Below are 6000 nucleotides of genomic sequence, written 5' to 3'. Positions count from 1 at the left end.
AAGTCCAATGGTACTATTTTCAAAAGTTTTATTAATAAAGGGGCACAAAAATTAAGGTTAATACAAACATTCAGATAACATGCGTCAATACTCAATCTAAAACGCAGGTACATTAATAATCACTCAGAAATAAGCTCTTTCGTTGTCTAGGGTATATAATACTGAGTCCAATTGGAAATATAAAGAGTCACTCTGAAGTCTGCAGGCTTTTGGTTTCACGTGTTGGAGAGAGAGAGAGATAAAACGGAAAAACTTGCCCAAAACATCCGTGGAATCAGGGGAGCGATCTTCCCCGTTGTTAGTTAAAAAGCGATCTTCCGTTGGTTCCAGCCACAAACCCCGCATTCGGAATTTAACGCACGTGGCTTATTTCAAAATGGCTTCCCGTTCCCACGGGAAGCGTTATCGTGCTTCTTGGTGTCTCCTTGGTGCGTCTGAGGGTCGTCCTCTTTCAGACCCTTCTTTATACTGCCTCACGGGATCTCAGGTGTCAATCAGGTTGCAGGTGATGCAATCTCTCTCTCAACCAGCCCACTTTGCCCGAGGGCTTTACAATGTCCCGGCGAGTTGGCACGTCTGCAGTTCCCAGGTGTCTCCTGAGAACAATGCCACAGTCACCAGCTTTTGTCCCAGTGGAATGTCTTTCCATTTCCTGTGTCCATTCAGCCTGTCTCTCTCTCTCTCTTGGGTCATTGACCCCCCTTTCACTAGGGCTCTTGCAATTCTCACAAAGGAGGGGGCTGGTATCATAACACATGGCGCTTTCAAAACTTTAACCTTTCCTTTCAACCGAACAGGAACATAAAGATTCTGTGCCCTCATAATTTCACCCTTAAATGACCTCCATTTCCCTATTTCATCCTTCCCATAAAACAACTTGACCCAATCCACTCTCTCTAAATCCCTGCGCATCTCCTCAAAGTTAGCCTTCCTCCAATCAAAAGGTAAAGTTACTGAAAGTAACTTCTCAATCATTGGTAGCACACTCATAAAATTGGTTGCATACTACTCTAAATCATATGGTACGTAAAATAATAAGGTTTACATGAAGTTATCACAAAGTAGTTTTCAGCAAAATTGAACGTTGAACTCCATTGAGCTGAATGCACTACTTTCTAATCTATGCATTTTGAGTTATGGATGTGTACATAACTACTCAGAGTGAGGTGGAACTGTATAGATGTTGCATGCATCCAACACAGAGCCATGGAATACTCAAATGCAATGTGAATTCAGGAAACTGCCTCATAACATTTAGAGTGGAGCAGCCAATATCTTTGTTTAGTTCTGTAAACGCAAACGTTCCATTGTGTACAAAAGGTAAAGTAACTGAAAGTAACTTCTCGATCATTGGTAGCACACTCATAACAGTGATTGCATAGTACTCTAAATCATATGGTAAGCAAAGTAATAAGGTTTACATCAAGTTAGCAGATAGCTGATTCAGTAAAATTCAACTCTACACTCTATTGAGCTGAATGAATTACTTTCCATTTATGTATTTTGAGTTAAGCATGTGTACGTAACTACTCAGGGTGAGGTGGAACTGAATAGATATTGCATGTATCCTACTCAAAGCAATGGTATACTCAAACGCAAGGTGAATTCAGGAAACTACCTCATAACATTTTGAGTGGAACAGCCAATATCTTTGTTTAGTTCTGTAAACGCAAATGTTCCATTGTGTACAAAAGTTAAAGTTACTGAAAGTAAATTCTCCGTCATTGGGAGCACACTCATAACATTGATTGCATAGTACTCTAAATAATATGCTAAGCAAATTAATAAGGTTTACATCAAGTTAGCAGATAGCAGATTCAGGAAAATACAACTCTACACTTTATTGAGCTGAATGCATTACTTTCTATTCTGTGCATTTTGAGTTACGGATGTGTACATAACTACTCAGGGTGAGGTGGTACTGTATAGAGGTTGCATGCATCCAACGCAGAGCCATGGAATACACAAATGGAAGGTGAATTCAGTAAACTGCCTCGTAACATTGAGAGTGGAACAGCCAATATCTTTGTTTAGTTCTGTATACGCAAAAGTTCCATTGTGTACAAAAGGTAATATTACTGAAAGTAAATTCTCGATAATTGGTAGCACACTCAAAGAATTGTCTGCATAATACTTAAATCATATGGTAAGTAAAATAATAAGGTTTACATGAAGTTATCACATGTACGTTTTCAGCAAGATTCATCTCTACACTCTATTGAGATGAATACATTACTTTCTAATCTATGCAGTTTGAGTTAAGTATGTGTACATAACTACTCAGGGTGAGGTGGAACTGTATAGATATTGCATGTATCCTACTCATACCCATGGAATACTCAGAAGCAAGGTGAATTCAGGAAACTACCTCATAACATTTAGAGTGGAACAACCAAAATCTTTGTTTAGTTCTATAAACGCTAATGTTCCATTGTGTAAAAACGGTGAAGATACTGAAAGTAACTTCTCGAACATTGGGAGCACACTCATGAAATTGGTTGCATACTACTCTAAATCATATGGTAACTAAAATAATAAGGTTTACATCAAGTTATCACCTAGTAGTTTTCAGGAAAACTCAACTCTACACTCCACTGTGCTGAATGCATATCTTTCCATTTATGTATTTTCAGTTAAGCATGTGTACGTAACCACACAGTGTGAGCAGGAACGGTATAGATATTGCATGTATCCTACTCAGAGCAATAGAATACTCAAACGCAAGGTGAATTCAGGAAACTACCTCATAACATTTTCAGTGGAACAGCCAATATCTTTGTTTAGTTCTGTAAACGCAAATGTTCCATTGTGTACAAAAGGTAAAGTTACTGAAAGTACCTTCTCGATCATTGTTAGCACACTCTTGAAGTTGGTTGCATACTACTCTAAATCATATGGTAATTAAAATAATAAGGTTTACATGAAGTTATCAAAAAGTATTTTTTTAGCAAAATTGAATGCTGCGCTCCATTGAGCTGAATGCAGTACTTTCTAATCTAAGCATTTTGAGTTATGGATGTGTACATAACTACTCAGAGTGAGGTGGAACTGTATAGATATTACATGCATCCAACGCAGAGCCATGGAATACTCAAATGCAATGTGAATTCAGGAAACTGCCTCATAACATTTAGAGTGGAACAGCCAATATCTTTGTTTAGTTCTGTAAACGCAAACGTTCCATTGTGTACAAAAGGTAAAGTAACTGAAAGTAACTTCTCGATCATTGGTAGCACACTCATAACAGTGATTGCATAGTACTCTAAATCATATGGTAAGCAAAGTAATAAGGTTTACATCAAGTTAGCAGATAGCTGATTCAGTAAAATTCAACTCTACACTCTATTGAGCTGAATGCATTACTTTCAATTTATGTATTTTGAGTTAAGCATGTGTACGTAACTACTCAGGGTGAGGTGGAACTGTATAGATATTGCATGTATCCTACTCAAAGCCATGGTATACTCAAACGCAAGGTGAATTCAGGAAACTACCTCATAACATTTTGAGTGGAACAGCCAATATCTTTGTTTAGTTCTGTAAACGCAAATGTTCTATTGTGTACAAAAGTTAAAGTTACTGAAAGTAAATTCTCCGTCATTGGGAGCACACTCATAACATTGATTGCATAGTACTCTAAATCATATGGTAAGCAAAATAATGAGGTTTACATCAAGTTAGCAGATATCAGATTCATGAAAATTCAACTCTACACTATTGAGCTGAATGCATTACTTCCTATTCTGTGCATTTTGAGTTATGGATATGTACATAACTACTCAGGGTGAGGTGGAACTGTATAGATGTTGCATGCATCCAATGCAGTGCCATGGAATACTCAAATGCAAGGTGAATTCAGGAAACTGCATCATAACATTGAGAGTGGAACAGCCAATATCTTTGTTTATTTTTGTAAACGCTAAAGTTCCATTGTGTACAAAAGGTAAAGTTACAGAAAGTAACTTCTCGATCATTGGTAGCACTCTCATGAAATTGGTTGCATACTACTCTAAATCATCTGGTAAGTAAAATAATAAGGTTTACATGAAGTTATCACAACGTAGTTTTCAGCAAAATTGAACGTTGCACTCCATTGAGCTGAATGCACTACTTTCTAATCTATGCATTTTGAGTTATGGATGTGTACATAACTACTCAGGGTGAGGTGGAACTGTATACCTGTTGCATGCATCCAACGCAGAGCCGTGGAATACACAAATGGAAGGTGAATTCAGGAAACTGCATCATAACATTTAGAGTGGAACAGCCAATATCTTTGTTTAGTTCTGTAAACGCAAATGTTCCATTGTGTACAAAAGGTAAAGTTACTGAAAGTACCTTCTCGATCATTGTTAGCACACTCTTGAAGTTGGTTGCATACTACTCTAAATCATATGGTAATTAAAATAATAAGGTTTACATGAAGTTATCAAAAAGTATTTTTTTAGCAAAATTGAACGCTGCGCTCCATTGAGCTGAATGCACTACTTTCTAATCTAAGCATTTTGAGTTATGGATGTGTACATAACTACTCAGAGTCAGGTGGAACTGTATAGATATTACATGCATCCAACGCAGAGCCATGGAATACTCAAATGCAATGTGAATTCAGGAAACTGCCTCATAACATTTAGAGTGGAACAGCCAATATCTTTGTTTAGTTCTGTAAACGCAAACGTTCCATTGTGTACAAAAGGTAAAGTAACTGAAAGTAACTTCTCGATCATTGGTAGCACACTCATAACAGTGATTGCATAGTACTCTAAATCATATGGTAAGCAAAGTAATAAGGTTTACATCAAGTTAGCAGATAGCTGATTCAGTAAAATTCAACTCTACACTCTATTGAGCTGAATGCATTACTTTCAATTTATGTATTTTGAGTTAAGCATGTGTACGTAACTACTCAGGGTGAGGTGGAACTGTATAGATATTGCATGTATCCTACTCAAAGCCATGGTATACTCAAACGCAAGGTGAATTCAGGAAACTACCTCATAACATTTTGAGTGGAACAGCCAATATCTTTGTTTAGTTCTGTAAACGCAAATGTTCTATTGTGTACAAAAGTTAAAGTTACTGAAAGTAAATTCTCCGTCATTGGGAGCACACTCATAACATTGATTGCATAGTACTCTAAATCATATGGTAAGCAAAATAATGAGGTTTACATCAAGTTAGCAGATATCAGATTCATGAAAATTCAACTCTACACTATTGAGCTGAATGCATTACTTCCTATTCTGTGCATTTTGAGTTATGGATATGTACATAACTACTCAGGGTGAGGTGGAACTGTATAGATGTTGCATGCATCCAATGCAGTGCCATGGAATACTCAAATGCAAGGTGAATTCAGGAAACTGCATCATAACATTGAGAGTGGAACAGCCAATATCTTTGTTTATTTTTGTAAACGCTAAAGTTCCATTGTGTACAAAAGGTAAAGTTACAGAAAGTAACTTCTCGATCATTGGTAGCACTCTCATGAAATTGGTTGCATACTACTCTAAATCATCTGGTAAGTAAAATAATAAGGTTTACATGAAGTTATCACAACGTAGTTTTCAGCAAAATTGAACGTTGCACTCCATTGAGCTGAATGCACTACTTTCTAATCTATGCATTTTGAGTTATGGATGTGTACATAACTACTCAGGGTGAGGTGGAACTGTATACCTGTTGCATGCATCCAACGCAGAGCCGTGGAATACACAAATGGAAGGTGAATTCAGGAAACTGCATCATAACATTTAGAGTGGAACAGCCAATAGCTTTGTTTAGTTCTGTAAACGCAAACGTTCCATTGTGTACAAAAGGTAAAGTAACTGAAAGTAACTTCTCGATCATTGGTAGCACACTCATAACAGTGATTGCATAGTACTCTAAATCATATGGTAAGCAAAGTAATAAGGTTTACATCAAGTTAGCAGATAGCTGATTCAGTAAAATTCAACTCTACACTCTATTGAGCTGAATGCATTACTTTCCATTTATGTA

The 6000-nt window shown here is 37.0% G+C and overlaps 1 protein-coding gene across 1 annotated transcript in view; it reads left to right on the top strand.

Annotated features, from left to right (window-relative positions):
- Positions 1 to 352: 352 nt before the first annotated feature.
- Positions 353 to 6000, top strand: part of LOC140729381 (uncharacterized) — a 279476-nt gene continuing 273828 nt past the window's right edge. The window contains exon 1 of the mRNA XM_073049060.1: positions 353 to 556. The gene's annotated coding sequence lies outside the window, so the exon portion shown is untranslated. The remainder of the gene's footprint in view (positions 557 to 6000) is intronic.

The sequence above is a fragment of the Hemitrygon akajei genome, chromosome 6 (assembly GCF_048418815.1).
Source record: "Hemitrygon akajei chromosome 6, sHemAka1.3, whole genome shotgun sequence".
NCBI lineage: Eukaryota > Metazoa > Chordata > Chondrichthyes > Myliobatiformes > Dasyatidae > Hemitrygon > Hemitrygon akajei.
Note: the sequence above shows the minus strand (reverse complement) of the source record. Positions and strands in the feature narration are given on the sequence as shown.